This window comes from Beta vulgaris, chromosome 4 (assembly GCF_026745355.1).
Source record: "Beta vulgaris subsp. vulgaris cultivar EL10 chromosome 4, EL10.2, whole genome shotgun sequence".
Lineage (NCBI taxonomy): Eukaryota > Viridiplantae > Streptophyta > Magnoliopsida > Caryophyllales > Amaranthaceae > Beta > Beta vulgaris.
In genome coordinates, this window is record NC_079205.1 from 26,480,178 (window position 1) to 26,496,041 (window position 15,864).

A 15,864-nucleotide genomic window follows, 5' to 3' on the forward strand; every position below is an offset into this window, starting at 1 on the left:
TCTGTACAATTCATTTTTTTAACGTTTGAAGCCTATTTTTCTAGAGGGCGGGAGACAATGACGTAGTTCTCAAAAATATAATTGGTCTGAAAAACAGATCACCACAAACGGAGGTTCGAGCGCGAAGTTATAAGCGTCCGAATAATCATGGCTGAGTGAGCTGTGAAGGACCGAAAAGATGGGTAAGCCCATATAAAAAAATTCAAACGGTTTCTTAAGGGGTGCGATCATACCAGCACTAATGCACCAGATCCCATATGAACACCTTAGTTAAGCGTGCTTTGGCGAGAGTACTACTAGGATGGGTGACCTCCTAGGTAGTCCTCGTGTTCCACCCTTTTTCTGCATAATTTATTTTTTTCCCGATTGAAGCCGATTTTTATAGAGATAGGGCGACAATGACGTAGATCTCGAAAAGGTTTTAGGTTTGAAAAAAAGATCACTAAAAACGGAGGTCTGACCGCAAACTTATGAGCGTACGAATAATCAAGGGTGAGTGAGGTAAGGTGTGAAACACTGGAGGATGGGTAAGGCCATATAAAGTAATTTTAACAGTCAGTTAACGGGTGTGATCATACCAGCATTAATGCACCAGATCCCATTAGAACACCTTCGTTAAGCGTGCTTGGGCGAGAGTAGTACTAGGATGGGTGACCTCCTCGGAAGTCGTCGTGTTCCACCCTTTTCTCTGTAGAATTTATTTTTTTTCTCGTTTGGAACCAATTTTTCTAGAGGGCGGAAGACAACGACGTAGATCACGAAAATATAATTGGTTACAAAAAAGATCACTGTAAACGGAGGTCCGAGCGCGAAGTTATGAGCGTTCGAATAAGCATGGGTGAGTGAGGTGTGAAGGACTGGGAAGATGGGTAAGCCCATATAAACAAATTCGAACAATGAGTAACTGAGTGCGACCATACCAACAGTAATGCGCCATATCCCATCAAAACACCATAGTGAAGTGTGCTTGGGTGAGAGTAGTACTAGGATGGGTGACCTCCTAGGAAGTCCTCGTGTTACATCCCTTCTTCTGCAAAATTCATTTTTTTTCCCGTTTGAAGCCCAATTTTCTAGAGGACGGGAAATAACGACTTAGATGTCAAAAAGATAACTGGTTAGAAAACAATGATAATTGAAAATAATTAGGGGTGACTGAGGTGAGGTGTGAGAAACTGGAAGGATAAGCCATATAAAAAATTCAAACAGTGAGTTAAACGTGCTTGGGCGAGAGTAGTTAAACGTGCTTGGGCGAGAGTAGTACTAGGATGGGTGACCTTCTGGGAAGTCCTCGTGTTACACCCCTTTTTCTGCATAATTCATTTTTTTTCATGTTTGGAGTTGATTTTTCTAGAGGGCGGGAGACAACGACATATATCTTGAAAAGATAATTGGTTGGAAAGAAAAGATCACCGAAAACGGAGGTCCGAGCACGAAGCTATGAGCGTTCGAATAATTAATAGTGAGTGAGGTGAGGTGTGAAGACCTGAAAGGATGGGTAAAGCCATATAACTAAATCGAACAATGAGCTAACGGGTGCAATTATACCAGGACTAATGCACCGGATCCCATCAAAATTCTAGAGTTAAGCGTGCTTGGGCGAGAGTAGTACTAGGATAGGTGACCTCATGGGAAATCCTTGTATCTAACTGCATTTCCCCTCAAATGTTTTTTTCTCGTTTGTATCCGATTTTTCTAGAGGGCGGGAGATAACGACGTAGATCTCGAAAAGATAATTGGTTTGAAAAAAAACATCACTGAAAATGGAGTTATGAGCCCGAAGTTATGAGCGTATGAATAATCAGGTGTGAGTGGGTTGAGGTGTGAAAAACTGGAAGAATGGGGAAGCCCATATAAAGTAATTCAAACAGTTAGTTAACGGGTGTGAACATACTAGCAGTAATGCACCGGATCCCATCATAACTCCGCAGTGAAGCGTGCATAGGCAGAGTAGTACTAAGATGGCTGACCTCCTGGGAAGTCCTCGTGTTCCACCCCTTTTTCTTTACAATTCAGTTTTTTTTTCCCGTTTTAAGCCTATTTTTCTAGAGGGCGGGAGACAACGACGTAGTTCTCGAAAAGATAATTGGTCTGGAAAAAAGATCACCAAAAACGGAGGTTCGAGCGCGAAGTTATGAGCGCCCGAATAATCATGGGTGAGTGAGGTGTGAAGAACTAGAAAGATGGGTAAGCCCATATAAACAAATTCAAACAATGAGTTAACGGGTGCGATCATACCAGCACTAATGCACCAGATTCCATCAGAACACCGTAGTGAAGCGTGCTTAAGCGAAAGTAGTACTAGGATGGATGACGTCGTGGGAAGTGCTCGTCTCGCACCCCTTTTTGTGAAAAAATAATTTTTTTCCTGTTTAAAGCTGATTTTTCTAGAGGGAGGGCGACAATAATGTAGATCTCGAAAAGGTTTTTGGTTTTTAAAAAAAGATCACTAAAAAGGAGGTTTGAGCGCGAACTTATGAGCGTACGAATAATTAGTGGTGAGTGAGATGAGGTGTGAAAAATTGGAAGGATGGGTAAGCTCAAATAAAGTAATTTGAACAGTGAGCTCACGAGTGTGATCATACCAGCACGATGCACTGGATCCCATCAGAACTCCACAGTTAAGCGTGCTTGGGCGAGAGTAGTACTAAGATGGGTGACATCCTGAGAAGTCCCGATGTTCCACCCCTTTTTCTGCACAATCAATTTTTTTCCCATTTGGAGTCGATTTTTCTAAAGGCGATTAACAACAACGTAGATCTGAAAAGATAATTGGTTTTAAAAAAAGATCACTAAAAACGAAGGTTCGAGCGCGAAGTCATGAGCGTTCGAATAATCATTGGTGAGTGAGGTGTGAAGAATAGGAAATATAGGTAAGCCCATATAAACAAATTCTGAAAGTGAGTTAACTGGTGTGATTATACCTGCACTAATGCACCAAATCCCATCAGAACATCGTAGTGAAGCGTGCTTAGGCAAGAGTAGTACTAGGATGGATGACCTCATTGGAACTCCTCGTGTTGCACCCCATTTTGTGCAAACTTCATTTTTTCCGTTTGAAGCTGATTTTTCTAGAGGGAGGGCGACAACGACGTAGATCTCTAAAAGGTAATTGGTATGAAAAAAAAAAGATAACTGAAAACGGAGGTCCGAGCGCGAACTTATGAGCGTACGAATAATCAGGGGTGAGTGAGGTGAGGTGTGAAGAACTAGAACGATGGGTAAGCCCATATAAAGTAATTTGAATAGTGAGTTTACTGGTGTGATCATACCAGCACTAATGCACCAGATCCCATCAGAACACCATAGTTAAGCGTGCTTGGGCGAGAGTAGTACTAGGGTGACCTCCTAGGAAGTCCTTGTACCAGATCCCATCAGAACACCACAATTTATTTTTTTCCCCTTTGGAACCAATTTTTCTAGAGGGCGGGAGACAACAACGTAGATCGCGAAAAGTTAATTGGTTTTAAAAAAAGATCGCTTAAAACAGAGGTCTGAGCGCGAAGTTGTGAGCGTTCGAATAATCATGGGTGAGTGAGGTGTGAAGAATTGGAAAGATGCGTAAGTCCATATAAACAAATTCAAATAGTGAGTCAACGAGTGCGACCATACCAGCAGTAATGCACCCGATCCCATCAGAACACCGTAATGAAGCGTGCTGAGGCAAGAGTATTACTAGGACGGAAAATAACGAAGTAGATCTCAAAAAGATAATTGGTTAGAAAACAAAGATCATTGAAAACTGAGGTCCGATCGCAAAGTTTTGAGCATTCGAAAATCAAGGGTGAGTGAGGTGAGGTGTGAGAAACTAGAAGGATGGGTAAGCCATATAAACAAATTAGAACAGTGAGTTAATGCGTGTGATAATACTAGCACTAATGCATCGGATCCCATAAGAACTCCGCAGCTAAACGTGCTTGGGCGAGAGTAGTACTAGGATGGGTGACCTCCTAGGTTATCCTCGTGTTTCACCCCTTTTTTTGCATAATTCTTTTCTTTCCTAGTTGGAGTTGATTTTTCTAGAGGGCGGGAGACAAGGATGTAGATCTCGAAAAGATAATTGGTTTGAAAGAAAAGATAACTGAAAATGGAGGTCTAAAAACGAAGTTATGAGTGTTTGAATAATTAATAGTGAGTGAGGTGAGGTGTGAAAACATGGAAGGATGGGTAAGGCCGTATAAACAAATTCAAACAGTGAGTCAACGGGTGCAACCATTCCAGCATTAATGCACCCGATCCCATCAGAACATCGCAGTGAAGCATGCTTGGGCGAGAGTAGTACTGGGATGGGTGACATCCTGGGTAGTCCTCGTGTTCCACCCTTTTTCTATCAAATTCTTTTTTTTCTCCTTTGGAGTCGAATTTTTTAGAGGGCGGGAGATAACGACGTAGATCTCGAAAAGATAATTGGTTTGAAAAAAAGATCACTAAAAATGGAGGTTAGAGCAAAAAAATTCTTAACACCAAGGGAGATATTCATATGGAAGGGATGGTGACTTGGCTTGCAATTGAGCTAGGATTCAAGGACCTAATAGAAGTTTGGGACCCGGTTGATCACAACCCCTCAGTGGACTTAGATATCCTTAGAACCTGCGGCTTCATTCGTAACACGAATAAAGAACACAAATTTAGCTAGAGGGTCCATGGGGTACACTATTGTTATTTGCCTAACTCTAACATAACCTCTCGTCAAGGTCCCTCGGGTAGTACTTGGCTTAAGTGGATGTTTCCAATGGGGAACCTCGACAACGAGGATGAGATTAATGAGTTTCCAAGTGCTAGGGCTAGGGTAATTGTGGCCCAATCTGTTGGACTTTTTGAGGTAGGAGCACCTTCCTCTTCTTCCCGCGCCCCCATTGACATTAATGATGCCATTCTTGACTTCAGTAACCGATTGAAACAGATTGAACTAAACACTAACATTGTACCTGAACCTCCTTAACTCAACTACCCCAACCAACCTCCCCAAGAAGGACCCGTAAACCGATATGTGCACCCCAATTTCCCGCCTAACACCCAATACGGGTATGATTGGCAAGTTCCAGGGCGGATGAACCCTATTGGTGACCCCGCTTATCCTTACATGCTAAGAACGCCGAGGACGGCGCTCGCCTAAGCTTGGGGGGGGGGTAAGTGAGATACTTTACATGTGTACCGTGTTCGGTTTTGTTTTCTTGGGTGGTGTTTGTTTGAGATTTCTTGAGAAGGTGAATGCATGAGGTTATGGTCGGTTTTGGTTGTGTGTTCCCTTCTTGTTTGCTTAGTTCTCTCGTGCATGTATGTTTGCTCCCACTTCAAAATCCAAATCACCTAAATCTAAATTCCCGCTAATCCAAATCAACTTTGGTAGTTAGTTGTTTTTCTTTTGAATGCACCAACCTACTAATGTTTGTTCATTTGTTTCTCTTTGCTTTCTTCCCTTTTTATTCCACATTTTCAGTCTTTTGTTTTTGTTTTGTGTTTTTCACTTTCATAAGTATTTGATGTGTTTGTGTTGTTAGCGCTAGTTGTAGTGTCTTTAAGTCCCCTTTGATCGAGTCTAGGTCCTTTGATCGAGTCTTGTGCATGGTTAACATCCTAATTTGGTTCATGTCTTGTTCCCGGTTCCTATTCCCCGCTTTAATGCGTGTTGGTTCTCGGTGTAATGTGGTAAGCTTGGGGGAGGGGTTGGCACGGTGTAATTCCTAGTTGTGATGCTTGAAAAACTTGCCAGAACCCCGCAAGCCTCGTATGGGGCCCTCTCTTTAGTTTGGACGTGTTATGGTCTCCTTATTCAAATTCGTATCCCGTACCATGAATCAATAGGAAGAAGGATAGTGGGCGTTCATTTAGAATTTAGGATTAACTACATAGCCAAAAAGCCTCCCCTATTCATCAATTTTTTTTTTGACTTTTGGCCCCTCTTAGCCTTTGTCCTCCCTTCTCTTTGAAGCCTACATCTCTAATCACATGCCAAATAATTCCCGCTAGTGGAGTTCATTGTTTGAGAGATTAGGACTTTCGTTACTAGTTCGTTGTGGATTGATGATTCGGTTTGCTTGATGGAGTTTTTGTAAGTCTTATGTCATTTTGTTGCTTTTCAATACTATCTTCCTAATACCCCCATCTAGGGGTAATTTAGAAAAAAAGGGAGAGAAAAATGTTATGAAAAAAAAGAAAAAAATTATATATATATATGTATATATATATATATATATATATATATATATATATATATATATATATATATATATGTATATATGTATATATGTATATATGTATATATGTATATATGTATATATATATATATATATATAAGAAAAAAATTGAAATAAGAAAGAAGAGAAAATAGGAATCACCTTCAACTCTTACCCTTATGTTCGTTTCCTAACTTGGAGTAGTTGTTTGTTTTGAGTAAACTCCTTTTTGTAAATAGAATAATTTTGCTAGTTTTTTGGTGTTTGGCTCCCGTCCTGTGGTTTTTGGTTGTGGTTCTATCTTTAGCAGTGGATTTATGTCTCGGTTCTCTCAACTTTCCTTATCTCTCTAACTCCACTAGGACCTATGTAGCACCATTCTCCCAAATTTTTCCCACCCCCTAACCTAGACAGCATTACAAGCCGTGAGAAGCCCCCTTGACTTTGTAGTCGCATTTATGGTCCCTCAAGACGGTTATGTTGTGAATTTGTGTTTAGACCTTAATAGCGGTGGTCGTCCTTAGTTGAGGGTCGAGCAATTGGTGAACGGTTTGATTGGTCCTGACTTGGTTTTCGCGCTCCTCTCTCCCCCATTCATTACTCCATTACCTCCTTTTTCAAGCACGATTGTTCTCGCGTTCGATGGGGCTTAGGATTGAGCTATGAGCTAGATTGAGAATGTTTCTCATGCAAAATTTCTTTTGAGTTTTGTGTCATCTTTCCTCATGTTTTCTTGAGGGGAAGAAAACCTCTAGCTTGGGGGAGTTGATGAATGTACTTTTGTGCTCATTCAATGTCATCTTTTAGGCTCCTTTTTAAGCTTCGGTCAAGTCATTTTCGTTAGTTTTTAGTTCACTTTCCGTAATTTTTGTGTCCTTGAGTCTTTTTGGTGTCCTAGAGTAGTTTGTCGTTGTGTTTTGGTGTTGTCTGTGTTGTTTCGCAGGTTCCCGCGATGGCTCACGACTTTGGTTGGGGTACGATCACCATAGTGGAGCTGATTTCGCTGCTTCAAACTCAGAGCTATCGCTCCTCACTGGAGCTCCAACTCAACATGGCCATATTTTGTTGATGGGCTGGAGAACCTCGGGAGCGAGCGCTCCACTCTGGAGCGAGCGCACCCCAGTCCCCTAGAGCGACCGCTCCATGAAGGAGCGGGCGCTCCCCTGTGCTCTGGCGACAACTTTGCTTTCTCCGCCAGGATTTAATTTTTATTTTGAGTGTTATATAAAAGAAAAAGGGGGGAGAATGTAAAGGGGGACTGTCTTCTACTTTCTAGTTTCTTGAAGTTCTTAGCTTTAAAAGGAGAGAGAAACAATAGAGAGAAGGGGTGACAACTTCAAAATCTTGAGGATCTCCATTAATTTATGCACTCATAGTGGATTTTAAGCTTTAAACTCAACAATTATTTCTTGTAATCAGTAAGTTTGTACTTTTTACACTTGATTTCAATCCAAGTAGTTGCATGTTTGATTTTCTTTAGTTTATTCAATTTCTCTACTCGATTTCTACTTGCATGTTGGTAATTCATGTTTCTGTGTATACTAAGTTGTTCATCATGAGTAGTGAGTAGTTCCATTTTAGGGCTTGGGGGTGAAAACCTCTCTTTGTGACTATAAATAGTTGATTGGAGCATGTTGATGGGGTTGTGAATGTGAAATTGAGTTTTAGTGTAACTTGGTTGTGGGTCTCTTTGCTTGATCACCATTGAAACTCTTCTAAGCTATCCTAATTGTAATCGAGATAGGTGAATTTAGGATGTGTATCTCACTAGACACAATTGTCTTGAATTCACTAAGAGATTAGGTCTTTGAGTCAAGATTTGTGAACTTGATGTACTTAAGCATGTTGAATTGAGTAATTACCATGAGAATAGGAGTTACTTTGCTTGAAAAGGTGATTTATAGCATATAGTTCACTTCATCATATCCACACCTCAATTAACTAGCTCTCCATTGACTATCTCATATGAACTTAGATTGGAGATTCATCCCCAAGACCTATTTTCATCATATTGTATTCTCTTTATAACTTAATTGCTTGACTTAGTGTAATACAACCCTCAATCCTAGTTGTAACCGAGACTCATCCTCTAATAGTCCGAAATTTGTGTTGACTGCCGTTTCTCCCTTGGGTTCGATCCCTTGCTTGCCCTTGCTACTTGTTAGTGGGTTGTGTATAGGTGTTTTATAAATTGTAATTTGGAGGGGATCCTTGGGCTTTAACGACATCCCGAGTGTCAAGATCTTGCCCTGCCAGTGACCTCATGGGAAGTCCTCGTCTTCCACCCCTTTTTCTGTATAATTCATTTTTCTCCCGGTTGGAGCCTATTTTTCTAGAGGGAGGGAGACAACGACGTAGTTCTCGAAAAGATAATTGGTCTGAAAGAAAGATCACCAAAAACGGAGGTTCGAGCGCGAAGTTATGAGCGTCCGAATAATTATGGGTGAGTGAGGTGTGAAGAACTGGAAAGATGGGTAACCCCATATAAACAAATTCGAACAGTGAGTTAACGGGTGCGATCATACCAGTATTAATGCACCAGATCGCATCAGAACACCGCAGTGAAGCGTGCTTAGGCGAAAGTAGTACTAGGATGGATGACGTCGTGGGAAGTCCTCGTGTCATACCCCTATTTCTGCAGAATTTATTTTTTTTCCCGTTTGGATTCAATTTTTCTAAGGGGCGGGAGACAACGACGTCGATCACGAAAAGATAATTGGTTTAAAAAAAAGACCACTTAAAACGGATGTCTGAGCGCGAAGTTATGAGCGTTCGAATAATCATGGGTGAGTGAGGTGTGAAGAACTGGAAAGATGCGTAAGCCCATATAACCAAATTCTAAGAGTGAGTCAACGAGTGCGACCATACCAGCAGTAATGCACCTGATCCCATCAGAACACTATAGTGAAGCGTGCTTGGGCGAGAGTAGTACTAGGATGGGTGACCTCCTGGGAAGTCCTCGTGTTGCACCCCTTTTTCTGCAAAATTCATTTTTTTTCCCGTTTGAAGCCGATTTTTCTAGAGGACAAAAAATAACGACGTAGGTCTCAAAAAGATAATTGGTTAGAACACAAAGATCATTGAAAACTAAGGTTCGATCGCAAAGTTTTGAGCGTTCGAAAATCATGGGTGAGTGAGGTGAGCTGTGAGAAACTAGAAGGATGGGTAAGCCATATAAACAAATTCAAACAGTGACTTAACGCGTCTGATCATACTAGCACTAATGCAGCGGATCCCATAAGAACACCGCAGTTAAACGTGCTTAGGCGAGAGTAGTACTAGGATGGGTGAGCTCCTAGGAAGTGCTCGTTGTGTCACCCCTTTTATGCACAATTCATTTTTTTTCCTGTTTGGAGTTGATTTTTTAAAGGGAGGGAGACAACGACATAGATCACAAAAATATAATTGGTTTGAAAGAAAAGATCACTGAAAACGGAGGTCCCAATACGAAGTTATGAGCGTTCGAATAATTAATAGTGGGTGAGGTGAGGTATGAAAACCTCGAAGGATGGGTAAGGCCATATAAACAAATTCGAAAAGTGAGTCAACGTGTGCAACCATACAAGCAGTAATGCACCCTATCCTATCAGAACACCGTAGTGAAGCATGCTTGGGCGAGAGTAGTACTAGGATGGGTGACATCCTGGGAAGTCCTCGTGTTCCACCTCTTTTTCTGTCGAATTCTTTTTTCTCGTTTGGGGTCGATTTTTCTAGAGGGTGGTTGACAACAACGTAGACCTTGAATAGATAATTGGTTTTAAAAAAAGATCACTGAAAACGGAGGTTCGAGGGCGAAGTTATGAGCGTTTAAATAATCATGGGTGAGTGAGGTGTGAAGAGCTTGAAAGATGGGTAAGCCAATATAAGAAAATTCGAACAGTGAGTTAACTGCTGCGATCATACCAACTCTAATGAAACAGATCCCATCAGAACACCGTTGTGAAGCGTGCTTAGGCGAGAGTAGTACTAACTGGTGCAATTATGCCAGGATTAATGCACCGGATCCCATCAAAATTCCGCAATTAAGCATGCTTGGGCGAGAGTAGTACTAGGATGGGTGACCTCCTTGGAAGCGCTTGTATTGAACCCTTTTTTCTATCAAATTTTTTTTTCTCGTTTGTATTTGATTTTTCTAGAGGGCGGGAGATAATGACGTAGAAAGATAATTGGTTTGAAAAAAAGATCACTGAAAATGAAGGATCGAGTGCGAAGTTAAGGGGTGTGATCATACCAGCAAAAAATACCACCTAGGAAGCCCTCGTGTTCCACCCCTTTTCCTGCATAAATTGTTTTTCCCATTTGGAACCAATTTTTCTAGAAGGCAGGACACAAAGACGTACATCAGGAAAAGATAGTTTGTTTTAAAAAAAGATCACTTAAAACGGAGGTCCGAGCGCGAACTTATGATCGTTCAAATAATCATGGGTGAGTGAGGTGTGAAGAAGTAGAAAGATGCGTAAGCCCATATAAACAAATTCGAACAATGAGTCAAGAATTGCGACCATACCAGCAGTAATGCAGCCGATCCCATCAGAACACCACAGTGAAGCGTGCTTAGGCAAGAGTACTACTAGGATGGGTGACCTCCTGGGAAGTCCTCGTGTTACACCCCTTATTCTGCAAAAAAAAAATTTTCCCGTTTCAAGCCGATTTTTCTAGAGGATGAAAAATAACGACGTAGATCTCAAAAAGATAATTGGTTAGAAAACAAAGATCATTGAAAACTGAGGTCCGACCGCGAAGTTATGAGCGTTCAGATAATCAGGGGTGAGTGAGGTGACGTGTGAGAAACTGGAAGGATGGGTAAGCCATATAAACAAATTCGAACAGTGAGTTAGCGGGTGTGATCATACCAGCCCGAATGCAGCGGATCCCATCAGAATTCCGCAGTTAAACGTGCTTGGGCGAGAGTAGTACCAGGATGGGTGACCTCTTAGGTAGTCCTCGTGTTTCACCCCTTTTTCTGCACAATTCATCTTTTTTCTTGTTTGGAGCTGATTTTGCTAGAGGGCGGGAGACAACGACGTAAATCTCAAAAAGATAATTGGTTTGTAAGAAAAGATCACTGAAAACAGAGGTCCGAGCACGCAGTTATGAGCGTTTGAATAATTAGGAGTGAGTGAGGTGAGGTGTGAAGACCTGGAAGGATAAGCTAACGGGTGTAATAATACCAGGTCTAATGCGCAGTACAACTTGCTTGGGCGAGAGTAGTACTAGGATGGGTGTCCTCCTAGGAAGTCCTCGTATTGCACCCCTTTTACTGCAAAATTATTTTTTTTTCAAGTTTGAATCCGATTTTTCTAGAGGGAGGGAGGCAACGATGTAGATCTCGAAAAGATATTTGGTTTGAAAAAAAATCACTGAAAACGGAGGTCCGAGAGCAAAGTTATTAGCGTTCGAATAATCATGGGTGAGTGAGGTGTGAAGAACTGGAAAGATGGGTAAGGCCATATAAACAAATTCGAACAGTGAGTTGACGGGTGCGATCATATGACACTAATGCACCAGATCCCATCAAAACACCGTAGTAAAGCGTGCTTAGGTGAGAGAAGTACTAGGATGGGTAACAACAACATAGATCTCGAAAGCCGATTTTTATTTTCCCGTTTAAAGCCGATTTTTCTAGAGGACGGGAAATAACAACATAAATCTCGAAAATATAATTGATTTAAAAAAAAAAAGAGCACTGAAAATGGAGGTCCGACCGCGAAGTTATAAGCGTTCGATTAATCAGGGGTGAGTCAGGTGAGGTGTGAAAAACCGGAAGGATGGGAAAGACCTTTAAAACTAATTTGAAAAGAGAGTTAACGAGTGCTATCATACTAGCACTAATGCACCAGATCCCATCATAACTCCGCTGTGAAGCGTGCTTAGGCAAGAGTAGTACTAGGATGGGTGACCTCATGGGAAGACCCCGTGTTGCACCCCGTTTTCTGCAAAAAATTTTTTTTCCCGTTTGAAGCCTATTTTTCTACAGTACGGGAAACAACGACGTAGATCTCGAAAACATAATTGGTTTAAAGAAAAAAGATCCCTGAAAACAGAGGTCCGAGCGCAAACTTATGAGCGTTCGAAAAATCAAGGGTGTGTGAGGTGACGGGTGAGAAGCTGGAAGGATAGGTAAGACCATATAAACGAATTCGAGTAGTGAGTTAACGGGTGCGATCATACCAGCACTAATGCACTGGATCACATTAGAACTCTACAGTTAAGTGTGCTTGGGTGAGAATAGTACTAGGTTGGGCGACCTCCTTAGTAGTCCTCGTGTGGCACCCTTACTTCTACAAATTGAGTTTTTTTTTTCCTATATGAAGCTTATTTTTTTAGAGGGCGGGCGACAACGACGTAGATCTCAAAAAGGTTTCGAAAAAAAAGATCACTGAAAACGGAGGAGTTAACGCGAACATATGAGTGTATGAATAATTAGGGGTGAGTTGGCCGAGCTGTGAAAAATTGGAAGGATGGGTAAGCCCATATAAAGTAATTTTAATAGTGAGTTAATGGGTGACGGGAAAGAGTGCTTGGGAAAGAGTTATGACAACTCCGCAGTTAAGCGTGCTTGGGAAAGAGTAGTACTAGGATGGGTGACCTCCTAGGAACTCCTCGTGTTTCACCCCTATTTTTGCATCCCATCAGAACTCCGCAGTTAAGCGTGCTTGGGAAAGAGTAGTACTAGGATGGGTGACCTCCTAGGAAGTCCTCGTGTTTCACCCCTATTTTTGCATAATTCATTTTTTTTCCCATTTGGAGTCGATTTTTCTAGAGGGCGAAGTTATGAGCGTCCGAATAATCAGGGGTGAGCGAGGTGAGGTGTGAGAAACTAGAAGGATGAGTAAGCCATATAAAATATTTCAAACACCGCGTTAACGGGTGCGATCATACCACCACTAATTCACCTAATCGCATTCGAACTCTGCAGTTAAGCGTGCTTGGGCGAGAGTAGTACTAGGATGGGTGACCTCCTAGGAAGTCCTCGTGTTGCATCCCATTTTCTACACAATTCGTTTTTTCCCCTTCTTGAGCCGATTTTTCTAGACGGCATGAGACAACGACGTAGATCTCGAAAAGATAATTGGTTTGACAGAAAAGATCAATGAAAACGGAGGTCCGAGCGCGAAGTTATGAGTGTTCGTATAATCGGGAGTGAGTTAGGTAAGGTGTGAAGACCTGGAAGGATGGGTAAGGCCATATAAAAAATTCGAACAATGAGCTAACGGGTGCAATCATACCAGCACCAATGTACCGGATCCCATCAAAATTCCGGAGTTAAGCTTGCTTGGGCGAGAGTAGTACTAGTTTGGGTGACCTCTTAGGAAGTCCTCGTATTACACCCCTTTTCCTGCAAAATATACTTTTTGTCCCATTTGTAGCCGATTTTTCTAGAGGGCGGGAGATAACGACGTCGATCTCGATAAGATAATTCGTTTGAGAAAAAAGATCACTGAAAATGGAGGTCCAAGCGCAAAGTAATGAGCGTTCAAATAATAAGGGGTGAATGACACGATGTGTACAAAACTGGTAGGATGGGTATGGCCATATAAAATAATTGTAAAAATGGATCAGAATACCCCTAGCTTTGGACAGTCCGGTTTTAATACCCCCAACTTTGATTTATTTTTAGATACCCCCAACTATTGAAGGGATCCGCTAAAAAGGCACCCAGATGACCTGATACCTATTAACAAGGTAATTTTTTTTATTTTTTATTTCTCTTTTATTTTCTATCTTAGCTTTTGTAAACCAAAATTCCCACCCCCACCCCCTCCTCTGCTCATCCCCCCAACTACCAACTGCCACCTTCCCTTACCCCACTACCACCCTCCCACACCCCAGCCCCCCTCCCCTAACCCCCCGTCGAAACCCCCTCCCCTAACCCTGTCGAACCCCCTATGCTCTTCTCCAGACAAACACGTTCAAGATCATCGACATCGCCGCAATTACTATCATCAGCTTCACTTTTCACTATCTCCGTCGAAATGGTGTAATTTTAATTTTGATTATGGGGTTTATTAGGGTGAGGTGTGTCTGAATGCGCAAGGAAGCAGGAAATTTGTGGATTTTCTGCAAATAATTTTCTATTTTTATAACTTGAAAATTTGATTGTATTAATTTTATTGGTTATGTCTGAAAAGGGTTTTTAATCTGATTATGTAGTATGAAAGAAGCAACCTTGGTTTGGGTTTAGTGTAGAATTTGCTGGATGTTATTTGTGTGCTTGTATAATGGAAATTATAGAGCAAAAACGATATCATGTAATTGTAGAGAAAATGGAGAAAAAGAGAGGAGAGAGAAGAGGAAGGGGAGGGGGACTGGTGGTTGAGGAGGGGGAGGAAGGGGAGGGGTGGGAGTAGAAAATGGTAAGAGTGGGATGATAAAAAAGAAAAACAAAAAAATTAAGTAAAACCAATAAGAGCATGACACGTGACATTAACCGCTAAACCGGTTGTTTTAGGTCAGGGGTGTATTTTTAGCGGACCTCCCCAATTGTTGGGGGTATTTGAAAATAACTCAAAGTTGGGGTTATTAAAAACGGACGGGCTAAAGTTGGGGGTATTCTTATCCATTTTTCCAAAATAATTCGAACAGTGAGTTAACGGCTGCGATCATACTAATACTAAGGCATCAGATCCCATCAGAACTCCACAGTTAAGCATGGTGAGGAGAGAGAATATTTTATTATGAAATGAGAACAGCTTACAGAGAGAATAGAGTGTTTTTCGTAGTCTAAAACCTAGGTTAAAATAACCTATTTATACTCAGCGGCTTAAAACGTGTTTTCTGCGTAATTCGCCAACCAGCCCGGGCGACTTCCACCCGACCCGGCGGAACATAGTTCTATAGAAGTGCTTGCGCGCCCGACCGTACGAGATCCACTCAACCTGCCAGGGAGGGGCGCAGGACGAAAACAATTTCGTTAGTTCTTCGTAAAACTGTCATAACTTTCTCGTTTCTCAACGGAATCGGGCATATGACCTTTCGTTGGAAAGCTCTTGGAACACGCTATCACTTCCAATTTCAATTGCATCAAAACAATTGATAGATTGAGAGATATTATGAGGAGAGAGTAGTACAAGGATGTGTGACCTCTTTGGAAGTTCTCGGGTTGCATCCCTGTTTGGAGCCGAATTTCTTACAGGCATGGAGACAACAACGTAGATCTCAAAAAGATTATTGGTTTAAAAAAAAATCACTGAAAACTGAGGTCCGAGTGCGAAGTTATGAGCCGTTCGAATAATCAGGAGTGAGTGAGGTGAGATGTGAAGACCTGGTAGGATGGGTAAGGCCATATAAAACAATTCGAACAATGAGCTAACGGGTGCAATTATACTAGCACTAATGCACCGGATACCATCAAAATTCAGAAGTTAAGAGTGCTTGGGCGAGAGTAATACTAGGATGGGTGACCTCCTGGGAAGTCCTCGTATTGCACCCCTTTTTCTGCAAAATATATATTTTTTCCCGTTTATAGCTGATTTTTCTAGAGGGCGGGAGATAACGACGTAGATCTCGAAAAGATAATTGGTTTGAAAAAAAAAGATCACTAAAAACGAAGGTCCGAGCGCGAAGTTATGAGCGTTCGGATAATAAGGGGTAAGTGAGGTTAGATGTGAAAAACTGGAAAGATGGGTAAGACCATATAAACTAATTAGAATAATAAGTTAACGGGTGCAATCATTCCAGCACTAATCCA

At 41.6% G+C, this 15,864-nt stretch overlaps 5 non-coding genes and 18 pseudogenes across 5 annotated transcripts; all 23 read left to right on the forward strand.

Annotated features, from left to right (window-relative positions):
• The first annotated feature begins 219 nt into the window (after window positions 1-219).
• LOC125494252 (5S ribosomal RNA) lies at window positions 220-338 on the forward strand (annotated as a pseudogene).
• Window positions 339-564: 226 nt separating this feature from the next.
• On the forward strand, window positions 565-683 carry LOC125494255 (5S ribosomal RNA; annotated as a pseudogene).
• A 223-nt stretch (window positions 684-906) lies between these two features.
• Window positions 907-1,025, forward strand: LOC125494257 (5S ribosomal RNA; annotated as a pseudogene).
• A 506-nt stretch (window positions 1,026-1,531) lies between these two features.
• LOC125494259 (5S ribosomal RNA) lies at window positions 1,532-1,655 on the forward strand (annotated as a pseudogene).
• A 222-nt stretch (window positions 1,656-1,877) lies between these two features.
• On the forward strand, window positions 1,878-1,995 carry LOC125494260 (5S ribosomal RNA; annotated as a pseudogene).
• Window positions 1,996-2,221: 226 nt separating this feature from the next.
• LOC125494261 (5S ribosomal RNA) lies at window positions 2,222-2,340 on the forward strand (annotated as a pseudogene).
• A 228-nt stretch (window positions 2,341-2,568) lies between these two features.
• On the forward strand, window positions 2,569-2,686 carry LOC125494262 (5S ribosomal RNA; annotated as a pseudogene).
• Window positions 2,687-2,907: 221 nt separating this feature from the next.
• Window positions 2,908-3,026, forward strand: LOC125494264 (5S ribosomal RNA; annotated as a pseudogene).
• Window positions 3,027-3,255: 229 nt separating this feature from the next.
• LOC125494265 (5S ribosomal RNA) lies at window positions 3,256-3,370 on the forward strand (annotated as a pseudogene).
• A 483-nt stretch (window positions 3,371-3,853) lies between these two features.
• Window positions 3,854-3,972, forward strand: LOC125494267 (5S ribosomal RNA; annotated as a pseudogene).
• A 229-nt stretch (window positions 3,973-4,201) lies between these two features.
• LOC125494239 (5S ribosomal RNA) lies at window positions 4,202-4,320 on the forward strand (annotated as a pseudogene).
• Window positions 4,321-8,684: 4,364 nt separating this feature from the next.
• On the forward strand, window positions 8,685-8,803 carry LOC125494244 (5S ribosomal RNA; annotated as a pseudogene).
• Window positions 8,804-9,027: 224 nt separating this feature from the next.
• LOC125494237 (5S ribosomal RNA) lies at window positions 9,028-9,146 on the forward strand. Its single transcript, XR_008969217.1, has one exon. It is a non-coding gene; the product is annotated as a 5S ribosomal RNA (ribosomal RNA).
• Window positions 9,147-9,374: 228 nt separating this feature from the next.
• On the forward strand, window positions 9,375-9,494 carry LOC125494246 (5S ribosomal RNA; annotated as a pseudogene).
• Window positions 9,495-9,722: 228 nt separating this feature from the next.
• LOC125494254 (5S ribosomal RNA) lies at window positions 9,723-9,841 on the forward strand (annotated as a pseudogene).
• Window positions 9,842-10,144: 303 nt separating this feature from the next.
• Window positions 10,145-10,263, forward strand: LOC125494242 (5S ribosomal RNA; annotated as a pseudogene).
• Window positions 10,264-10,666: 403 nt separating this feature from the next.
• On the forward strand, window positions 10,667-10,785 carry LOC125494250 (5S ribosomal RNA; annotated as a pseudogene).
• A 227-nt stretch (window positions 10,786-11,012) lies between these two features.
• Window positions 11,013-11,131, forward strand: LOC125494227 (5S ribosomal RNA). Its single transcript, XR_007270596.1, has one exon. It is a non-coding gene; the product is annotated as a 5S ribosomal RNA (ribosomal RNA).
• Window positions 11,132-11,982: 851 nt separating this feature from the next.
• Window positions 11,983-12,101, forward strand: LOC125494231 (5S ribosomal RNA). Its single transcript, XR_007270600.2, has one exon. It is a non-coding gene; the product is annotated as a 5S ribosomal RNA (ribosomal RNA).
• Window positions 12,102-12,330: 229 nt separating this feature from the next.
• LOC125494234 (5S ribosomal RNA) lies at window positions 12,331-12,449 on the forward strand (annotated as a pseudogene).
• A 592-nt stretch (window positions 12,450-13,041) lies between these two features.
• Window positions 13,042-13,160, forward strand: LOC125494229 (5S ribosomal RNA). The gene has a single exon (XR_007270598.1). It is a non-coding gene; the product is annotated as a 5S ribosomal RNA (ribosomal RNA).
• Window positions 13,161-13,388: 228 nt separating this feature from the next.
• LOC125494235 (5S ribosomal RNA) lies at window positions 13,389-13,507 on the forward strand (annotated as a pseudogene).
• Window positions 13,508-15,487: 1,980 nt separating this feature from the next.
• Window positions 15,488-15,606, forward strand: LOC125494225 (5S ribosomal RNA). Its single transcript, XR_007270594.2, has one exon. It is a non-coding gene; the product is annotated as a 5S ribosomal RNA (ribosomal RNA).
• The last annotated feature ends 258 nt before the right edge of the window (window positions 15,607-15,864 follow it).